Source organism: Canis lupus, chromosome 15, assembly GCF_003254725.2.
Source record: "Canis lupus dingo isolate Sandy chromosome 15, ASM325472v2, whole genome shotgun sequence".
NCBI lineage: Eukaryota > Metazoa > Chordata > Mammalia > Carnivora > Canidae > Canis > Canis lupus.
In genome coordinates this window covers 30,371,997-30,395,376 of record NC_064257.1, presented here as the reverse complement: position 1 = coordinate 30,395,376, position 23,380 = coordinate 30,371,997, and the positions used below count along the sequence as shown (strand labels likewise).

The window sequence follows — 23,380 nt, the reverse complement described above, 5'->3', positions numbered from 1 at the left end:
GAAATCAGGGTAATATGTGCGCCTCTCAGGACCAAATGCAAGGGCTCTGCAAAATCACAGGGCATTCCACAAATGCAAGGCACTTGCTAAAAGATTCAAATGGGCAAAGCAAAGAAATACAGAAATATGTCATTGGGAGTAAGACCCCCTCCCCCTCCTGAAATATTTCCTTCCTCTGGACTGATTTGAAGTCAACAGTTTCCTGGTTTGATCTTTTCTGGTCTGAAGTGTTTGTCTACCTCATGGCTCCTCCACACATTTGACCATTTCTACCGAGACAGGACATCAGACTCCCCTTAACCCACTGCTTAGACCCAGGGCTGCCCAGGCCCCAAGCAGATCTGAAATTGCATTTGTTTCACTCTCCCACCCTCGGATTAGAAGCTCCTCAAGGGTGAGCCCCCTGCTGGCCTCGTTTACCAGGGCCTGGCACAGACTAGAGTGCTTGGCACTTAATAAATACTCCACAAATGTTGACAGAAAGGATGCATCGAGACGCTGGATGCTGGAGTGGCACCTGCAGCAGAAATAAGCAAATTTTAAATCTTGTTTGTTTGTTCGTTTTTCAAGATTTTATCTATTTATTCATGAGAGACACAGAGAGAGAGAGAGAAAGAGAGAGGGAGAGACACAGGCCAAGGGAGAAGCAGGCTCCCTGCGGGGAGCCCGATGTGGGACTCGATCCTGGGACTGGGATCACACCCGCAGCCGAAAGCGGAGGCTCAACCACTGAGCCCCCCAGGCATCCCAAACAAAATTTAAAAGGCAGAAATTTCAACAGATTGAGGAGGGCTCTGGGAAATATTTCGGAAGCCTCCTCTCTTTTGCACCCCTTCCCCCTCCCTCCCTAGACTCCACGGAGGAGAAGGCTGCTTATTGCTAATTTAGGATACTTTGCAAACCAAAACTGAAAATAACTTCAAAAGAATGTCACGTCTTAGGGACACTAAATGCCATTGCCAGGAGATGTTGCTTATAGCAAAGTAAAGCACGGTCTCTTTTCCAGTTGCTGTCGCGCAGAAACCGTGGTTCCAGCTGACTAAAATTGCTGCCTGAATGAAGGAATGAGGATCTGCTGGGAAAAGTCGGCTCCTAATGGAGGGCTGTGGTTTGAAAAGGTTCCCACGCAGTGATTTTTTTAAATGCCCATTGACCTAACTGCAGTGGCTGCTTTTCCTTCATAATCGGTTATATAATTACCGTGCAACTTTGGCTCTGCCTCTTACAAGACTGATTTAAACGCACCCACCTAGACCAGCACCACTGACCTTTTTTCCAGAATCTGTGGGGCTTATTGGAATTACATTGGCAGAATTAGAGAATCTGGTGACTTCAACCAGATTAATCCTGGGAAAATGGGGCTCCTTAGCCTTCCCAGGCCTGTGAGGATTGTCCGAAAGCCAACATTTGGGATTTGAATGGCTTGAGAAAAATTGAACTTGGTGCCTTAGTAAATGGTTGACCCCAAGTGACTCCCCTCACCCCACCTCCCGAATTTTGACCTTTAGCATCGCATATTGGAGCCTAGAGCATCTGAGAAGCTATGTTAGTCTGAGTTCTGTGATAGAAATAACAGAAGCTAAGGCTTGATATCCTAAACAAACAAATGAACTTTTAAGAAGGATATAGAGTAGCTCACAGAACAGGAGAAGCTGAGGATCTGCTTCCTGAAAGTGTAAGAGAAGCTCTAGGAATTGAGGTGTTAGGAATAATGCCGTTTTCTTTGACTGTTGCGACCAGAGTAAATGATTTGGGACCATTGTGAGTTTGTGTGTCACTTCTCTTGACATCAAAATTCCAGATCAAGAGCATCTTGATAGACCTACTTTCAATCATGTATTCATCCTCCTCTTGGCAAGGTCAAGGGGAGGCCCCAAGATTGACAGTCATTTCTCCTATCAGGGAAAAGTAGTTCTCCAAAGAAAAATCAAGCCTCTTGGTCCTCGGGCCACTGTTGCACCCGTGGCTCCCTTGGGGGGGGGGGGCGGGGAGAAGTGGTGCAGTTCTACAGGGAGAGGTGTGGAGGTGGCTCATGCTATTTTTAGCTCACTGTCTTCCAGCTCTACCTCCTATCTTCTCTCTCCTGCAAACCATGAATTAGCACACTAGGCATTGCCACATCAGGATAGCATACGCTCCTCCTCAGGAATAATCTGCGATGTGTGAGCAGCTTAGAATTTTGGAGAAAAAGAAAAGTGGGCAAGAGGAGTGAAATTGGAAACAGAAGTGGGTATATCATGCCCTCCTTTTGAGCTGCCGAGTTGATTTTATTTCTCCTCAGGTCAACACTTTTTTTTTTTTTAATTTAATTTGAGAGAAATTCAACTTCTATTCCTACTGCCGTACCTTGAGCTTTTTGTGATTTCTTAAATGAGAAGAGAAAACAAAAATACAGTCATGGTCAACGTTTAGTTCCTTTTTCCAGCACTGACCTCACTATAATTTTTATTACATCATATAATTAACTAGACCACACATAATTTAACATGTTCTTTTGTTGTTGAGATAAACCCCCAAAATGAGATAAACCAAAGGTGCCAGAGGAGTGGGAAAGTTATTGAGCAGAGCCCCCCTGCCCCCACTCCCCAGACAATGTGTTCATTTGAATGTTTGCTGGCTCTCCAATCTTTGATCTCTTCTGTCTTGGGGTTTCCATATAGGTGATTTCTCTACTGATAGTAGCTAGCAACTCATAAGGCACCCAGGGCTTCATCACATACATCCTGGAGTGGAACAAAACACCCCCACACGCACTAGAGCAGAAATCTTTTCCAATGTTATTTATGCCTGTGCAAGTTCTAGTTGGGGAATAGCTAATTCCATTGCTGTTTTAGACATATAGATGGGCTTGTTTCTCCCTTAAACACACTTAACATAAAAAAATATATATATATTTAATTTGTTTATGTGTGAGAGAGTGAGTGGGAGGGAGAAGTAGAGAGAATCTGAAGCAGACTCCACGCTGAGCACAGAGAGAGCCCAACATGGGACTCAACCCCACAACCCATGAGATCATTCCTTGAGCCAAAACCAAGAGTCAGACACTCAACGGACTGAGCCACCCAGGCGCCCTTAACATTTTTTAAAACTTTGGTATGTTTTATACAGTTCAGTGAAAAGTTAATCGAGTTTGATTCATGTTAGAGCAAATCATTATGTTCACTCTGCTTGTCTTTTTCCTTTCAGTTCAAATTACCTACTGTAGCACTGCAAATTTCTCTCATGCCTCTGTCACTGTAAGCCACCAGAGCAGAATGGAGCTGATGTTCACTGAACACCTGTCACACGACAAGCATTTTGACAAGTGTTTTTGCATATATCATTTCATTTACACTTGTAGTATCTTCGGTGAACATATGTGTAACCCAAGATCCAGAGCAGTTAAAAAAAAAAAAAAGTATCCAGGGTCACAAAGCTAGTTATTAGTAGGTTCATATAGGAACCTACATCTGTTTGATTTTAAAACACATTCTTAAAAATAAGTAAATACATAAATAAATTCTTTCCATTCATTTTATTATGTCAAATAAGATAGTTAGATATCAGCTCATCAAGAATTACTAAGCAGCCCAGAAACAAATGTATACTAGGAGTTCTTGAAGACCACATAGTGACAAAAAAGATGGATGAATAGGAGTTAGAAAGAATCCTATTTTTGACATATTTGACATAGAGTCTCTTGGTTCTTTCTCTCCCCCTTTGGGAGCACCCAGGGGGTGAATGGACTGAGTACTCCTGAGTTCTGAGCTGAGCAGGTTAGGTCAGGAAGAAGGATCACTGAAAGCTGGGGGACCATGGAGCAACTCCAGAAGCTTGTAGAATAGACCAAACAAAGCTTTCATTTAAGTGGACGTTGATTCATTCGTTCATACAATGAATATTTATTGTGTGCATCTGTGAAAGGCCAGGCACACAAAGATGAATAAGACATGGCTCTTCCTTCAATGACTTCAGTGTCTATCAGGGAAGAGAGATATAAGTTAACAAGCTTATATCATGTTAACTTATAAGGTAACAAAAGGATAATAGATGTATTTCCATTGCACTTGGGTGCCGCTTCGATAGTCAGCATATTGTGGACACATGCTGATTTTTTTTTTTAACTGATTTTTGAACATCCATTATCTACTCCATTTTTATTTCCTTTTGAAGGATTGCCTCTTCCCCTAACCCCCCACTGGAGAGTGCAATGAGACTGTTAAATCTATGTGCCCTGAACCCTCTACTCACCAACAAGTAGCCACCTGACCAACTTGGAACAAATGTTCATGTTTTAGAATCAAAATCTTGAAAAGAGGATAGAAAGCTAGAAAATAATTCCCCAGAAATGATGGAAGATCATTCATTTGGGGGCAGGGCACTACAACACTGTTGAAGAGCTCCTAGACCTATCGCGTCACCACCCCCCACCCCACCTCCCACCAGATTCTATCAATTTCTGAGCCTTCTGGTCAATCCTGAGGGTTGACAGAAACACTCTCAATAAATTCCCATTATTAAACAATGAAAGATTCCCTTGATGAGATATGGGTTGTTAGGAGAAGATGGAAATCAGGAGGACCAGTTAGGAGGCTACTGCAGTAATTCAGGTGAAAGATGGTAAGAGATTGAGCTCAGTGGCTGGAGAAATGGAGAAGGGGAAGATGGATTCCTGACTCAGAGATCAGGCTCCTTGGGCTTGGTGACTACCGGATGTGGAAAGCCAGGAATATGAAGAGTAGGATGAGGAGTTTTTCAGTGAAACAGAGTAGGACAGCTCCCCTCACCTCTTTTCTGTTGGTCTAGAGGGTATAATCTGAGCTGGTCTTGGTTTTGGCAGCATTTTCTTACTCAAGAAGGCTGTCTTCTTCCCACTCCACCCTCCCAGCCCTGGGCTGTATATAATTTTCTCCTAAAAAAAAAAAAAAAAAAAATCCTCCCCATTGTCTAGAAATCTTATCAAGGACACCAAATTCCTCTTTCCATCTTATCTCTTGAGCCCCAGGGGCACATGTTCAGTAGATTCTTAGAAACAATCCTGGATGGCACATAGTAGTCCAATACCAACAAGCAAGCTCTAGTGATGACTATATGTCACAGGCATACTTACTATATTTGTGGTTCCATTTACATTCTCACCTATGCAACCACAGCCCACGCAGTTCACACAGCCTCACCTATGGGGATTCCCAGGCTGCTCTGCGCTTACAGGCTTTGCTACAGAGGAAGGGTTTTCAAGTGCTTGTGGTCGTGTGGGAAGAATCCAACAGCACTTGGGTGTGCAGAGTTGGACCCGATGGACCGTCCTGTCCCTTCCAAAGGGACAAGGAGAGGGCAACCTTTGTGAGTCAGTGCCCTCTCTGCCTGCCTGTCCTTTGCACCAGTCTTTTGAATCAATAAATAGTGACACCCATAACTACAACCTCTTATCTGCATGAAAATAAGCCAGTAGGGAAGTTGTGCAAGACACACAACATCTGCAAGAACTAAGGACTTTCCCCTCTCTAGAAAGCCCCTAAGCCCTGGATTTGGGGAGGCACACTTTTGAGATGGAAAAGTTGAGTCAATCATAGCTCTAGTTGGATCTTTCTCTAGTTCGTCTTATTGGAAGATACCTTGGAACTTGAGTGTCTTCAAACAAACAAACAAAAAGGCAACTAACATTTTCACAAACCTAAGTCGTACTTGAAATATCCCATTATTTCCTGGGCAATCTTCTGAAAAAATAAAAGCAAGGTATTGGTGTGTTCTAGTAGCCTTCGGAAATCCAGCATTTTCAAATCCCATATTTAATGCTAAGTAAACAAAATGCTGCGGACAGTCAGATTATAAAGGAAATCTTGATGGATGGGAGAAAGGAAAGAACAATGTCTCAGGTACAATTTATGCTCTACAGCAATTTCTGCTGGATGATAAGATTATTGTATTTGTTACAGCTTGATCACCTGTATTTCATTCCAAATAAATTTTCTTCAGTCTCTTTGCCAACAAAGCACATTTCATAGAAATGCCTCAAAATCAATTTATACTGCTTCACCAGTTTTATGCATTTCAAATTTAAGGAAACAACAATTAGGATATTTTCAATGATGAAAAGAACTCCATTAAGCTGCCACAAATGTCAAAAGTTCCTGGCTATGCTAACACTTATGTAATTGTTCTGGAAACCCCACGCACCGGAATAGACCTACAACACTAGGCATGACTCACTGAATATTTCTATGCACATAGAAATTTAGAGCATCTCTCTAAAATGCTCTCCAGTTGGGATTTATTTTTTTTTCAAAGAAAAAAAATACAAAATATGGTACATCAAATCCAAAAGTTCTTTCTGTAATTTTTTTGGAAAGTACTGCCTCAGACGAGAGCCTTAGAAGATGCTGCTGTTGTCACTAATAAAGCAGCCAGATGGGCTAGCATTAGAACAGGTTGAAACTTTGAAATTTTTCCTGGAAAAAAAAAAAAAAAAAAAAAAGAAGAAGAAAACAAAAAAAAAAAAACCCCAGAGGACGTGTGGGTTCTCAAATTTCCAAATGGTCCTCATTTCCTCTTGTGACTTTCATTCCCAAGTTTGTTTTTTTTAAAGTTGTGGCTGGTAGCATTATGACTGGTGTCCTAATCCCCTGAGCAGTGTCAAGGAAACTAATCCACGCCGCAGGATGCTCATCCGTGCAGGCAGGCCTGGCCCACAAAGCCAAGGCTCATTGGTAGCACAAATTCTGATAGTTGATATTGGAAATCTTGTGCAAGTCCAGATTTTTATAGGGAATTTACAAAAGCTCATGGCATACCTGTATCTCCAAGAGCCTGGGTTTGGTGGTACTTTTAATACCAAGGTCATGAACTTTCCGTTGGCCATAGTCACCGAATTGGGAGTTCCATCAATGGTGAGCCAAACCAGTTTCGCTGATGTGAAGGTTCTGAGGGCAGTGTTGCCAGGCGGTTGGAACAGTTGTAGACAGGGGTTTTTGTTGAGGCAGGAAAGAGGCAGGTCAGCCATGTGGAGGCCATTGGGAGGCCACCCCAAGGAGGGCAAAGAGGAGGAATCTGGTGGCCAATAACCATCGATGGACCAAGCAACCTAGAGGGAGCCCCAGGGCCAAGGACAGGGCTTGGGAAGAGCCCCCAAGCTCTGGGGAGGGCCAAAAAGGCAGGATTCCAGTTTTAGGAATGAGGACTGGAATTACTAGGTAGAGCCTGTGGCAGGAATAAAGTGGACACTTCTCTGGGGTCAACGAAGCAGGAGCTCAGAAGACACTCCAAAGCCTGGCTGACCACACAGACAATGAACCAGGTGAACTGCTTGTATTTCCTCGGCCAAGGAGGGCTCAGCACCTGGGCTGGGGCCTGATGACAGGTGGGGCTCTCTACCCCAGCCAAAGGTCGAGCCTGATTCCAGGGCGGGGTGCCAGGTGGATGGCGGGACACCGCCCACACCAAAGTCCTCGTGGCCCCCCGCCCTTTTGTTTCCACAACTCCTTCCTTCCTTCCTTCCTTCCTTCCTTCCTTCCTTCCTTCCTTCCTTCCTTCCTTCCTTCCTTCCTTCCTTCCTTCCTTCCTTTTTCTTTCTTTCTTTCTTTCTTTCTTTCTTTCTTTCTTTCTTTCTTTCTTTCTTTCTTTCCTTCTTTCTTCTTTCTTTTCTTTCTTTCTTTTTCTTTTTTTTTTTTAACTTTCAATATCTACTTTCTCAGCAACTTTCAATTATGCAACAGAGAATTATTACCCGTGCTCATCATGCTATACGTGATGTCCCCAGGACTTCTTTTCTAACTGGAAGTGTGGACCCTTTCTGCAAGTTGTTTTTGTTATCTGAAATTCACAGCCCAGACTCCTCAGGCTGCTCATCTTTCGGGATCCAGTTCAAAGAGCATCTTCTGTGTGAAGCCCTCCCAGGCCCCGGTGAGTTCCAGGAGCACTTTACACAGCTCTCGGTTATGACACTTAGTACACTTTTTCCTGCCCTGCTGTCCTTCACCCGTCTCTCTCCCCATCAGCCTTCAGATTTCTCACCAAATGAGTCTTGGCGCCTCCGGAGCCCAGCATGGGCCCATCCCAGTGCAAGATCTCAATAAATATCTGATGATAAATAAGTAGAGTGACTGAGTGAGCAAGTATGTGTTAAATTCAAACGGATCAATTGATAATTAAAGTAATGAATGAAGTGATGCTTGACAATTCCATATGCTGACAAAAATAAATAAATAAATGCGGAACGTTAACAGTAGCTAACGTTTGTGTCCTGCTTGCTGACTGTCCGGGGCTTCTGTCCTCCATCCCCCAGGGGGATTATCTTATTTCGTCTTCGCAGCAACCCAAGATGTAAGGGCTATTATAATACCCATTATACAGATAAGAAAATGGAGGCATTAGGCTAACATTTTAAGAGCTCGATCTGATCTGGGATCTGTTTATTCTATTAAGCAGTGTAATTCCTCATTCCTCGGGCCTTCCACTTGCCTCGGGGGAGGTCGGGGCCACTGGGGGTTGGGAGGAAGGTGTGATCAGGCTCTGCTTGTCCCTCTGCTCTCCCCTCCACCCTGGGTCTTCCACTAACAAGGAGATGATGTCCCATGCAGTCCTCCTGGCAGGTCCCACAGGATGCCTACCCTGGCTTTCTTGATGAGTGAAGCCTCCCCGGAATTGGCCCCAGCTCCCTACTTCCCCTAGGAGTGCTTTTCCTTGCTAGCTCTCAGGTGTGGGTCGTGGCAGAAATTAAAGTGAAGTGATAGGGAGGTTTCCTGGTCCTGGGATAACTACCCTCCGCCTTGGGGCGAGGGCCACGCGGAGCACCTTGCATGCCTTGGCCTCTCCGTCTCTCCCCTGCCCCCCGAGGTCGGCGGCTGCATCCCTCAAGGTACCTGCGAGCCCCTGAGATTGCCACGGGCTCAGCACCTCTCCGCCTGTCCTGGAGGCTGGAAGCAGAGCCAAGTCCGAGCCTCCAGCTTGAGGCCGACTCAGCAGCTACCCATGGATCACCCCTTTGGGATGCGCTCGTCCTCTCCCCACCTGCCCGTCGCCACCAGCACCCTTTGGGGTCGAGCACCCGAGCCATCACCACCTTCTCTGGCTGGTGCCCAGGATCTCCTTCAAAGCCTGACGTGGAGGCAGCTTTCGAATCTACCGATCTAAAACACCCATGGCGCTCGGGGCCGTAGCACATGTGCTAGGCGGACACCCAGAAGATTCTCCCGGCCCCTGCCCAAGGATACATGCAGATGCACCAAGGGTCTGCAGTTTTCCCAGGGCTGCACTTGTTGCGGGGACCACCAGGCGCTGCATCACGATCTTGTACCCCTGAAACTAATATCACACTGTGTGTTCACCACCTGGAGTTTGTTTATTTATTTTTAAAGATTTTATTTATTTATTCATGAGAGACACACACAGAGAGAGGCAGAGGGACAAGCAGGCTCCATGCAGGGACTCGATCCCAGGACCCCGGGATCAGGCTCTGAGCCAAGGCAGATGCCCAATCCCTGAGCCACCCAGGTGTACCCACCACCTGGAATTTAAATAAAAACTTAAAAGTCACAGAGATCTAAATCATTGGTGTGAAATGAGAGAAAATTAGAGACCGAAGCCAAGGACGCCAGCAGGTAAGAGGAGCAGCGCCCCGGGAAATCCCAAATCCTCTTCCTGACTTCTGCCCTTCTTCTCTGCTCCTTGGCAGCTCCGGGCTCCCAGTTTGCTCCCAGTTTGCTCCCAGTTTGCAGCCGTTGCCGCTGATGGGTGCTGATAAGCTGTTGCGAAATGATGCACCAGTGGGAGAGAGGAGGCCCAGAGTCCGCACCCGCCCAGCTTGCTTTGTGAAATTCCAGACTGTTTAATCGGCTCTACCTCACCCCCAGAACTCCGGATTCCACTTTTCTTAATGACTTTCCCCCCCACCCCCCTCCTTAAAAGCCTACACAGTTATCTTTGAAGAAGGAGATAAAGAATAGATGAATCACTTGCAGGAAATGGGGGGCAGAGACATGTGGTTGGAACGGCAGATGGCGGTGTGTGTGGGCACAGGGCTGTGTCTGTTGTTCCTTCCACCACCCTCTGGAAATGAATCCTTTTGGAAGAGTACATTCATTCCAGGGTGGGGGCTGCGCCCTCTTTCAGGTGCTAACATGCAAACCCATAGCCACACGGATCCCTCTCAGACATCCGAGCTCCAGGGAGAGAGTGAGAAAACTCAGGCCCCGACCATCTAGCCTCTCCTCCAGGTTTTGACATGAAACCTTCGCAAGGGACAAACTACAGACGCTTAGTGGCAACAGGCTTTCTCACGCTGTCTCCTTTGCCCCGCAGGATGTGATGTAACTACATAAATATTCTCCCCATGTCACAGGGCAAGCTCCTGACCTCATAAGGGATTGGCAAACGCCTATAGGGAAGCTGCGGGGAGATGCAGATTCAGGTAAACTATGCATAGAGGCAGGGAAACCCAGATTGTTCTTAGTGGGGCTCTGGGGGGCGGGGGGGTGTCACATGAAAAGGACATGAAGATATTTTGACCTCGGAGACAAGTGCCCATGTGTTGCTCTTGAAGGTACCTCTTGCTGTAGGTATGGAGATGACACCAACTGGGGCGGTTCCACTTGGATAGCTGAACTAAGGTTCTAGAAACCCAAGAATTCAAGAGAATACACAATTTGATCAACTTTTTTCAGAACTTCATGTAGGCCCTCCTGTTACTTCTACTTAGAATTTCCAAGGGTCACCTGGATGTATCTGCTAGGATAAGTGGTTTGGTATTTTATCTTTAGATGTATGAAACTCACTTCACAGATAGACTCTCTTCCATTGCTGTTTCCCTGTTTCCCTCGCTGCCATCTGCCCTCCCGACCCTAGCACCGTACTACAGGACCCGGTTGTTTGCACACAAATGTGCAGAGGGATAAGAGCTTGTCACCTTTCTCCTTGGTGTGTAGAAGTTGAAAAATACTTCTTAGCACAAATTATAGACCATTTGGAAACAGAGCGTTGTGGTTGGAGCGTTTTTAAAATTAACAAACACTCCTTTAAAAATGATCCTTAATAATAAAAATCACCTGAGTAAGAGTGAGTAAACTCAGTCCATAAACCCATCTGAAGAGCCATAAACAATCTTTCCTCAATCATAAATCCCATTAATAATAGAATTTCTACCCCCATACTCATTATGACTGGGTGACTCATTTCTCTGAAAGTCCTTCGTCTCAACCTTCACAAAAGCACTAATTCTTGAATCCTAAAAAGCTTTACAATTATTTTTCACGATTTTAAAACATGACCGTACTGGACTAAATTTTGTGCCTCTCGACATTCCCCAGCCCCACCTGATCCCCGGGCTTCGGCCTACTCCTGAAAGGACAGAGCCCTGAGGGTGCAGCTTTGGAGAGACCTTACCTGCTGCAACAGGAGCCGGGGTCTGAGCTGATGAGGCTCTCGTACCTTCTGGATGGCCGGTCCCATCCCATGGCTTCCAGGCAGCTGAGGATCATCTCCCCCACCCCAAGGAACTGCCTCAAGGTGACTTGTAGGACAAGCAAGGAAATTCGCAAATTTCCTTGTGGGGTTATTACCAGTTCCTTAACACGCCACCTGGCATCCGCATTCCTTCTTTCCCCACTTTCTCTCCCTTTCTCTGGCTTTTGAAGCCTTGAGATTGCACCTTTCAACACAGGCTTCACAAGGGATCTTTGCCTCTGGTTTTATTTTCTAGAAAATTTGACCAAGATAATTCTTTTCTTTTTTTTTAAATCACATTATAGCTTCAATCTGGCCTCCTGCTTATAGTTTATTTTCTTCCTAATTAGAAAGATGAATGGAGATCTATAATCCCTACTAAGATTACCTAGAGCTGGTCCAATGAAGTGTGTTGGGGTTGAGAATATGTTTCCTGAATCTCATTCACCAAACTTTCCTGTGAGTGTGTGGTTTTTTTGTTTGTTTGTTTGTGTTCTTTTTTTTTTCCTCACCGCAATAGGATTGGATATAGTCACTCTTTTCTCAGATCGACTGCTTCGGCCCAGCATGGGGTGGAGAACCAGGACGACAGACAGTGGCTTTTCCCATATATCCACCCTACTATTTACAAACCTACTTCCTGATCTCCATCTTATTATCCCCAATGGTATCTTATACCTTCATTATGTCCTTACCTCCCATTTCACTTACAGTGATTTCCTCGATACGTACTTGTGATAGAGTCAGTTCAGAGTAATATTCAAAATCCTTTTGATTCAGGTCATCGTGTAAAATATGTATCTTGTAATCAGCAGCTAAAGAGCATCAGCTGCCCAGAGCAATGTGATGGTTGGGGAGTGTCAACAAGACCCTTTGCTGTCATAAGTCTTCCCCAGCCTGAGAAAGAGAAGTCGAGGGACTTTTTCACTTCTCTGTTTAATGGGCCAGCTCATCTCCTCTCATGGAGGGAACTGGGGGGTGATGATAAAAGCTTGTAGATGCTTGGTGCCATCACCCTTCCCTTTCCGCTTGGGCAGAAGGCAGGTCCTGCGAATGCTTGGCGAGGAGGTTAGGGATGTTATCTTAATGAGCTAAAATTCCTCAGAAGGTTTGCATAGATAATAATGGCTGAGGCAGAGCTTAAGACAAACAACCCTTCTGGGATTAAAACAAAACAAAAACCAGGGCTCTTTAACCCTGAGCAATTCTAAGGAGTGAGAGCAGTTTTAATTAGGACAGGAGATTTAGAATGAGTTGAGAAGGAAAAGTCAGGCAGCGGTGAGTTTTGCATCAGAATGTGCTTTGGGAGTTATCAAGTGTCTCTTGGTGTTTTCTGTTCGAAAGTAATGATTGATTAATGGTATTTAAGTTCAGTGGCTACAATGAACGTAATATTTTGGTCAAAAGTAAGATGTCAAAAATAAGATAGGATTTTTATTTTACTGATTTTTTTTTTTTTTTTTTGGCAATCAAAGATGGGTAAGGAATGTGAATAGAGGGCAGCTCAGCGGTTTAGTACCGCCTTCGGCTTGGGGTGTGATCCTGGAGACCCTGGATCAAGTCCTGCGTCGTGCTCCCTGCATGGAGCCTGCTTCTCCCTCTGCCTGTGTCTCTGCTTCTCTCTCTCTCTCTCTCTCTGTCTCTCATTAATAAATAAATAAAATCTTAAAAGAAAAGAATATGAATAGATGGTTCACAGGAAAGGCAATCGTACAGCTTTTAAATACACAAAAAGATGCTCTCCCTGACTCTTAATAAGAGAGATGCACAGTAAAGTCACCACGGGAGGGGCGCCTGGGTGGCTCAGTCGGTTAGACGTCTGCCTTTGGCTCAGGTCACGATCCTGGGGTCTTGAGATCGAGCTCCACATCCAGCTCCCTCACCCACTGACCCTGCCCCCTGCCCTCCGCCCCCCGCCCCCCCACTCATGCTATCTCTCTCTTGCCTGCACCCACTCTGTGCACTTTTTCAAATAAATAAATAAAATCTTAAAAAAAAATTACCACGAGATATTGATATTCATCTATCAGATTGGCAAGATATCTGAAAGCACGCTGTGTCAGTAAGCTATGGGGGAAAAACATCACTGGTGGGAATGCAAACTTGTACAATCTCTGATTGGGGGGTCTGGGTGAGAGCTAGCAACATTATAAACTCATATACTCTGACCGAGCAATTGCACTTTTAAGAATGTATCCTGCAGATATACTCACGTAGAAAGGGGATAAATGTGTACAAGACTGTATTCAGTGCAGTCATTGCTTGCAGTAGCAAAAAAGATCCTGCACAACTTCAATACCTGTTGATGGGAAGATTAGGCCACGCGTGCCCATGCAATGGAATACTACGTAGCCATTAACAAGAACAAGGGAAAAAAAAAAACAAGAACGAGGAAGCTCTATGTTTCCTGATATGAACCCATCTCCAAAATGTGTTCGGTGAAAACTCAAACCGCACCCCTGTGTGTTTACGCTGCCACAGTTCTGTGATGAGAACATCAATAATACTAAATGTGTACGCGTATACAGGGGCAGACTCTGGGCAGGTACCCAGAAACTAGTTAACAGTGGTTGGCTCTAGAGAGAAGAGCTAGATAGCTGGGAGGGCCGACCTCTACAGTATATCACTTCTTCCCTTTGGAATTTTACTCCACGCACAAGTATCACCTGTCCGTATTGAACTCACTAATGCTTTCTTCTCTTTTCAAGAGAAAAAAACACTCTGTAACACATGGAGACATTCAGGAGGGGGCTCTCATCTAATGCAGGGAGAACTGCTCCCTGTAGTTCCAAATCCGCCGACAGGAGCATACACATTGTTGTTGTTGTTTTTAAGTAGACTTTGTTTTTTAGAACAGCTTTAGGTTTATATCAAAACTGACCAGGAAGTCCAGAGATTTTTTTTTTAAATATTTCCCATCCCCACTCATGCACAGCCTGCCCCATTACCCACATCCAGCACCAGCATGGTGTTGATGAGCTTATATCAGCATAACTTATCATAATTGATGAGCTTACATAGACACATCATTGTTACCATAATTGATGAGCTTATATCAACGCATCATTATCACCCACAGTCTGCAGTTTACATAACGGTTCACTCTTGATGGTGTACTTTCTGTGGATTTTGACAAATGTATAATGAGACGTATTCACCATTACAGTATCACATAGAATAGTTTCACTGATTTAAAAATCTGTGTTCCACCAATTCATCACCCCCTCCCACTAACCATGGGCAGTCACTTGATTTTTTATTTTATTTAATTTTTTTTATTATCTCCGTAGTTTTGCTTTTCAAGAGTGTCCTATAGTTGGACTCACAGAGTATACAGGTTTTCAGGTTGGCTTCTTTCACTTAGCAATACGCTTATAAGTTTCGTCCATGGCCTCTCATAGCTTGATAGCTCATTTCTTTTTAGTGCTGAATAAGATTCCATTGGATGAATCACACTTTATTTATCCATTCACCGACCCAAGGACGTCTTGGTTGCTTCTAAAGTTTTGGCAATTTTGAATAAAGCCACTATAAACATCCGTGTGCAAATTTTTGTGTGAACATGTCTTCAACTTTTTGGGTGAAGACTGAGGAGCGTGACTGCTGGATCATATGATAAGGGTATGTTTGATTTTGTTAGGAATTTGCCAAACTGTCTTCTAGAGTGATCGCACCATTTTGCATTCCTACTAGCAACATAGGAGAGTTTGTGTTGCTCCACATCCTCACCAGCTTCTGGTGATGCCAGCGTTCTGGATTTTGGCCCTTCTAATAGGTGTGCAGTGGCATCTCATTGTTGGTTCAATCTGCATTTCCCTGCTGACATTGGATGTGAAGAATCTCTTCATATGCCATCTGTATATCTTCTTTGGAAGGTGTCTATTAAGGTCTTTAGCCCATTTTTTAATCAGGTTGTTCATTTTCTTACTGCTGAGTTTCAAGTTAGGTAACAGTCCTTTCTCAGATGTGTCTTTTGCAAATATTTTCTCCCAGCCTGTGGCTTGCACCTTCTTTCCTTCCTTCCTTCCTTCCTTCCTTCCTTCCTTCCTTCCTTCCTTCCTTCCTTCCTTCCTTCCTTCCTATTTTTAAAAATTTTTTTCCTTCCTTTATTTGTTTTTTTTTTCAGAAGTGAATGTCACCTTGCTAATTTAATTTCTAGCAGAAATTAAATTAGCAAATGGCTACATTATTAACAAATGGATAAATCTTTTCTACTTTCCCTTCATAACTGACTCTTTGTTGTCAGCACAGCTATGTTTCTAGTTTTTTTCCTGGAGCCCTTTGTAGTAAAGGAATCTAACGAGTAATGGACGAGTAGGTGTAAAGGCAGACTGTGATATTGTGATATTTTTAACTGCCCTTAGAATATGATCTATTTGTATAAGGATTAAAAATAATTCTTCTTCTGTGATTTGTAATCTCTCAATTGCTTTGGCACAAAGTTTACCAGTAAGTTTTCCAAGAAGTGTATATTAGGAGAGAACCAATGAATTAGAATAATTTATTGTACCAGAGCAAATACTTCATTAAAGAGAAGTCAGGTGAACATACCTGAGAAAGAAGCATTTATTATCTTCTCTTTACGTGTTCCTGACATGTCTCCTTGCTGTATCACTCTGCAACCACTTGGTTGTCATATATAAAGGGAAGGACTCTGGATGGATGGACTATCACGTCAGTCACCCAACATGACCAGCCTTTTGGATCTGGAACTTTGAATTGTCCTAATAGCATGCCGGATGCTACCTTTGTAATATTCTCTCTTATGTCACAATCCCACCTGTTAGCTCTTGGAAGGGAGTGTCTCAGTGTGATTTATCTTCCTATCCTTCAGAATATCTTGCACCAACTCAGCAGGTAGCCCGAGCATGGACTTTTTAAAAGGTAGAAGACAGGGGCGCCTGGGTGGCTCAGTGGTTGAGTATCTGCCTTCGACTCAGGTCATGATCCTGGGGTCCTGGGATCGAGTCCTGCATCAAGTTCCTCACAGAGAGCCTGCTTCTCCCTTTGTCTCTGCCTCTCTCTCTGTGTCTCTCATGAATAAATAAATAAAATATTTTTTAAAAAAAGGTAGATGACAAAGTGATTTTGGCAAAATTTCAAGCATTTTCTCACTAGTGCTTTCTGTGATAGATACCCATGATACTTTTCCAAAGAGAGGAGAGAGTTCTGGTGCAGTCCAGGGTGGTGAATTGGAGATCTAGTTGTGGGAAAGGGCCGGGCAGCAGGTGGAAAGGGCATGGCCAGGTGCCCTTTGCTTTGAGGACAGACTCCGAGACCTAGAAGGTGAGCACAACCTGAAAGCCTCATGCCCAGCTCTCCAGTTGAACGGCCCTGTGTCACCCCATCCCTGAACACTGGATGCTCCCCACCCCCACTGCCACAACACGCATGATAGGAGCAGCACTCCTTACACTTTTGTTTGTAATGAAAAACGACGAGGTGACAGGCTTTCTTTACAAAATGTCACTTCTGCAGCCAAACATGTTGCAGTGGCATTTTCATCCTAAAGGTAAGGGCCGCTTTTATCAGAAATACCACTTCCTGGGCTGTGAGCCCCTGAAACTAACTGCTGCAGCCTCCTCCCTCCAGGGAGCGCTTCTGATGCTTTCATCGGCCTTCAGCTTTACTGGGGGGCTGGAATTTTATTTTATTTTTTTTAAGTAGGCTTCACCACAGGGCTTACACTCACAACTCTGAGATCAAGACCTGAGCTGAGATCAAGCGTCGGACGTTTAACCAACTGAGCCACCCAGGCGCCTGGGAGGCTGGAATTTTTATAACAAAAAGTAAGAGGCAAAAGGCAGTTCCTCTCCGGGAGCGGAATTATAGCAGTGGCATTTAGAATAACATTGCCCCCTCTTTCCTGGCTACGATTATAAGCATCTCACAGACCTCCCAATGTGAGGGAAGGTAAGTATTTTGTCATCTTCTATTAATAGGGAGGGGTTCTGAGTCACAGAGGGCTAAGTGATTTTTCTAGCCCCAGAAATAAGGGAAATAAAACGAAGCAGGATGGTGAGTACGTTATTTTAGGAACAGGACGCCTGTGGGCTATAGCATCATTTTCCTGGACAATTGCAACTGCTTTGTAATTGGCTTTCCTGCATCTGGTTTTTCTCTCCCCTGCAGTCTACTCACTTCTTTGTTATCAGAATCATACTCTGAAATCATGTCACACCCTTGTATAAATATCTTTGATGACTTCTCGCTGCCTAATGAAAAATGCCAAACTCCTTAGCCTTAGCATCCAAAGCCCATTATCATCTGGCTTGAAACGAAGTTTCTTATGTGTTTGCTGCTCTGTGCCCTCCATGAAGTTGTCATGCACGTCCGTGGCTCCAAGCCTTTGCTCATGTCACCTGTCTCTCCAGCCTAGAGTGCCTTTCTTCTACTGCCCCTTCTGGGTGGGGGGTGGGGGGATCGGCTTATCCATGGGGATCTAACTCAGATACTGTCTTCTCTGGGACACTTCGTAACATCCAAGGCCCATGAGCCGTGTCCTCCTTTTGCTCCCCTCTCCATAGCACTTCCCTTCTGCTGCAACGACCCTATTTATCACTACATTCTAGCTACCTGGACATGAGTCTAACCCAGCCACTCAGACTTACTTTTTGTGACACCAGGGTCTGACTCTGATCTCCACGTGTCCCCAGCAATCATTTCAGTTCCAGACACATGGCGGGTGCTCAAGAACTTGATGCTGTTTTCAAGAGAAACATTCTTATCAGGTCAATCCACAGGCGGTTCTGGGTACAGTTGCAGGCCTCGTGCAAAGAAACCAGGGTGCGTGACAATTCAAGAATCGAGCTCTCAAGGGCAAGCAGGTTAGTTATGTTTAACATTGCATTCTTCTGTTACGCAGTTCTGACGTTTGTGCGTAGAGGTAACCGTCCAAAACATTTCTATACTTCTTGCCTAGAGCTGACAGGTGAGCAACCTGGCTGTACTGGGATATCATTCGGAGCTTTCCAAAGTCTACCCACCTGTATGAGCCATTCCTGGCTGCTGGATTATAAGACAGTTATTATAAGACAGATTATAAGACCTCTCTCCAGGCATTCTGAATCAGGGTCCTTGAGTTAGAGGCCTGCGAGGCCTGTGAACAGTGAGCAAGTACCCCCAGGGTGTTCCTCAACATTTGAGACCCTCTGGTTTGGCTGGAAACCTCCCCCTAGGCAAGTGGATTGATGGGGAACAGGTGCTGTAGACCCGTGTAAGCCACTGGTTTTGAGCTCAGGTTGCACATGAGAATTCCCTGGGGGATTTTTGAGCCCTACCCATACCTGGGACTCCCCATCCTCTTACATCATTTAAATCAGAATTATGGAAGACAGGATTTGGGCATTTATCTTTTGGACCCTTTGCTTCTGAACCACTTTGGTGATAGAATAAATGTCAGATTCCTTTGATAAAAATCACAGGTCTCTAGTGGTTAGGGCTCCTGTTTACGTCACACTCCTCACTGCACTCAACCTCACTCTCACTATAGAAATAAATCTCATACCAAGTTTAACAAGTAAAAAATTACGTTTCAGCAGCTAAGGACAGTTCATGCAAACTGTGTGTAGCTGGGGAAAGGTTTTTCTCTCTACCCTCGGTGCTTTGACTACCAGCACCTTGCATGAGAGGGTCGTCCTAAAGGAAAGGCAGCAATGTTCCCAAATCAAAATCAGCAGAGTTTATAATCTCATGGGGGCAGGATCCTGGTGAAATGGGGGAGGGGGCGGTTTGCAGGGTCCAGGGCTGGAGGCTGCTTGGTTACACACGGAAGTGGGCTGCAAGATCGAGGGTCCTAGCACACTTCCTCTGACAACCACCAATTCCAGTAATAGAAATATATATATATTTTTAGAAATAATTTTTAAACATTTTTTTATGCGAAACCGAAACAACAATGACCAAAAAACCCAACAAACTCTTCTGGTCACTAAGTGGAAGGTGTTCATACATATTAAAGAATGTCCCAGCTAAGTATCTGTTCCTAAAGCATTAGAGTGCTACAGGACTTACTACCACCTTACTTAAGAGTAAATTACCACAGGGACAATAAGTCAGAGAAATCCCATCACAAAGGCTTTTCCCCTGAGAGATGGTTAGGCACAAGGTCAAGAGAGGGGAAAGGGGGGTGTGGGGGGTGTGACTTAGCAAGCATTTAGACTTTGGGGGTTCAGGTAGAGAATCCGAAAGTTCTGGTAGGTGCAGAAAAACCCCACGGGACTACACCAAAAGCTGCGCACTCCTCAGGTGTTTAACAAAAATAACCTTGGAACCATACATGTGCAAAAATCATTACGGAAATTGTGCCTGGCAGCTGGTCTGTCTCCTTAGGGCTAGGGGTGTTCCTATAATGTGTCCTCCAGCACAGCACCCTTCCCCCACATATGGAAGATTCCTTTCCATCTACTGAACCCTGGCTCTCATACCTAGCTCTGACCCACTACTGTTCCCTCCTGCACCTGAAAAGCTCCTGCTGGGCAGGAACTCAAATGGGGGGAATGGAACCTACCAGAAGATGAAGTTTCTTTCTTTCTTTCTTTCTTTCTTTCTTTCTTTCTTTCTTTCTTCTTTCTTTCTTTCTTTTCTTTTCTTTTCTTTTCTTTCTTTCTTTCTTTCTTTTCTTTCTTCTTTCTTTCTTTCTTTCTTCTTTCTTTCTTTCTTCTTTCTTCTTTCTTTCTTTTTCTTCCTTCCTTCTTCCTTCCTTCCTTCCTTCCTTCCTTCCTTCCTTCTTTTCTTTCTTTTTTTCTTTCTTTCTTTCTTTCTTTCTTTCTTTCTTTCTTTCTTTCTTTCTTTCTTTCTCTTTCTTTCTTCTTTCTTTTTAATTTTTAAAAGATTTTATTTCTTTGACAGAGAGATAGAGACAGAGAGAGAGAGCAGCAGCAGCAGCAGGGGGAGGAGCAGAGAGAGGGGGAGAGGGAGAAGGAGAAGCAGACTGCCCACTGAATGTGGAGCCCAACGATGCAGGGCTCGATCCCAGGACCCTGAGATCATGACCTGAGCCGAAGTCAGACGCTTGACCGCCTGAGGTACCCAGGTGTCCCAAAATGAGGTTTCTTAGATGCAAGGAGGTCTTAAAAGCTTGGGGACGCAGTAGAGAAACAGGTTCGGAGACAGAGAAGCCAGATCACGGAGAGATGGTGGTTACATCGTTGGGGCAGGTAAACTCCCAATCCCCCCCTTGCAGGACATGAAGCTAACAGGGCGAGCCTGCGGGGCGCCTGGGTGGCTCTGTCACTTAGGCCCGGGACTCTTGATTTTGACTCTGGTCATGATCTCAGGGTCGTGGGATCGAGCCCTTCATTGGACTCCACACTCAGCGCAGAGTCTGCTTATCCCTCTCCCTCTGCTCCTCCTCTGCTCTAACTCTAAATAAATAAGATCTTAAAAAAAAAGAAAGAAGGAAAAGAAAAAAAGAAAAGAATAGAAAAGAAAATAAAGAAGAAGAAGACAGGACTGGCCTGAGCTGGCAGTGATGGGGGGTGGGATGGGAGACATCCAGGTCTCAACACACCAAGAAACTGCCATTTCTGGGCTCTTTACATCACTAGCTAAGGGGATGGTAAAGCAACTGACTCTTCTCAAAATGTCATTTTTCAAGATCTTGTATGGCTAGTTTTTCTATTCCTGAGAACAAACTGACAGTGTAGTGTTTTTTTGCTATGTGACCCCCTTTCAGCCACATACTAAAAACAGGTAACTGCCAATGAATTAGTACTGTTTCAGGACCCTTCCTACCCCTTTCCAAATGGAAGTCATGTACTACCCTAGGCCTGTAATATAGTGTTCCCATTTGACAGATGAGGACACTGAGGCGGGGGGATTATGTGATTTCCCCCAGGATCACACAATTAGACAACTGGCGAGCCAGGATTAGAATCCAGGTTGGTCTGACTCCAGAACTTGACCAGCAAAATAAAATTTAACAAGTCATGTAGAAGCTGCCATTTTATAACAGGTTGAAAATTTTTTTTAATTGGTTGAATTCTTTTTTTAAATTATTTATTTATTTATGATAGTCACACACACAGACACACAGAGAGAGAGAGAGAGAGAGAGGCAGAGACACAGGCAGAGGGAGAAGCAGGCTCCATGCACCGGGAGCCCGACGTGGGATTCGATCCCGGGTCTCCAGGATCGCGCCCTGGGCCAAAGGCAGGCACTAAACCGCTGCGCCACCCAGGGATCCCTAATTGGTTGAATTCTTAACAGGCTGCACGGGGTCATGCTTTAGGGCTAGTCCTATCGATCAGGGGAGCAAAACATACTCACTCGAGAGGCTTTCAAGGAGATGCGAGTTTGGACTCCAGTGTAATTACCTGATATGTGAGTCCAGCCTTCCCCACTATGAAACCATGGTAATTGTGTATCTGCTTGGCAGGGTTATCATGGTAGTAGTTAGATCTGATATATTCAAAGCTTGAGGTGGAATAAATTGTAGCCATTATGGTTTGTGTCTTTTTTTCTCTCCTCCCTCTCCTCCTCCTCCTCCTCCTCCTCCTCCAAGGATACATCCAAATACAACTTTTGTAATTAACCCACCAAGTGGCCTATAGCCCTACTGCTTAGACTGGAGTTTGGAGGCCCTTGGGGTTCTCTCAATATGGTCTGGAGGATCTGAGAGTCCTTAAATTCGATAAACTAAGCTAAAGCAGGCCTTGTATTGGGGACACACACAGCCATTTTCACTGATCGCTGAGGCAAAAAGGGCTGACAGGAAATAGTGCCTACTTAGAGAAATAATTCCTTCTCTTACACAACAGCTATTTGTATTGCTCACACCTGCGTAAATAAAGGAACACAAGATGAGGAGAAAAGTCACCAGAGGAACCACGGCCCACACAGGCACAAGGCAACTATTCTGCATGTAGATGAAGCATGGCTAATGCCCAAGAAGCTTCCATGATGCTTCATGACATGACGGGGGAGCTTCTGGAAAGACGGCTGCACGTAGTTCCCTGCCCCCTGGAAGGCAACGTTAAGCCTAATTTCCCGCTCCAGGTATTGCTAGGCTTCGGAACTAATACAACGGGAAGCAAGAGGTCATTGTTCCTTTACCTTTATTTTTTATTTTTTTTTTTATTTATGATAGTCACAGAGAGAGAGAGAGAGAGAGAGAGAGAGAGAGGCAGAGACACAGGCAGAGGGAGAAGCAGGCTCCATGCACCGGGAGCCCGACGTGGGATTCGATCCCGGGTCTCCAGGATCGCGCCCTGGGCCAAAGGCAGGCGCCAAACCGCTGCGCCACCCAGGGATCCCACATTGTTCCTTTTCCAAACAACAATGACAGTAACAAAGCCTCAGTGACGACTTCTTACATAGACATTTACGATAGACACTTTTAGATTTCTTTTTGAAAATAAAAGATATGAAGGAAGAATCAGTGAATCACTGGAAAGACGGCGACAAAAGCATCTGAAAGAAGAAATCAACATTAGTACCTTTAAATGAACTTCTTTGCGAGACTGTCCAGCTTCAACAGAATATTCTAGATCACGTCTCCATGGGCCCCGGAATGTAAACCGACCTGCAATCCATCGGGTGATGGGGAAACAAAAACACAGAAAAGTTGATGAAGATTGTAATTTTTTTGAACAGCTTAGCCTGCTCGGGGCCTAGGTCTGAATTCCACAATAGTTTCTATTTTTCTTCGGGTCCGATCATCCCGGCAAGGTGTAAAAGTGCCATCTGGTTTGTCGGAAAGCTCCGGCCACTCCCCAGATGGGACTGTGGACGTGTGATTCCGGCACTGCTGCCGTCTAGCTACCTGTTAGTTGCTGTCTCACCTGGCCCGCCTCTCCCCCGGCCCCACACACTGTTTGGGAAAATCCTTAGCCTGTGCTTCCTACGACCCTGCAGCGCCTCACCCAGGGGCAAGCTGCTGGACTGCAAACCGGGCTCAGCAGTCATGGTATTTTCACTTGGGGCTCATATTTGCAACTCCCTTTGGTTATCCCTATGTACATAC

General features: G+C 44.8%; 1 long non-coding RNA gene across 1 annotated transcript; it reads right to left on the bottom strand.

Annotated features, from left to right (window-relative positions):
* Window positions 1–9,297: 9,297 nt before the first annotated feature.
* Window positions 9,298–13,312, bottom strand: LOC125752591 (uncharacterized). Its single transcript, XR_007402513.1, has 2 exons — window positions 12,148–13,312; window positions 9,298–10,586 (listed from the first exon to the last, which is right to left on the bottom strand). It is a non-coding gene; the product is annotated as an uncharacterized LOC125752591 (long non-coding RNA).
* Window positions 13,313–23,380: the final 10,068 nt, after the last annotated feature.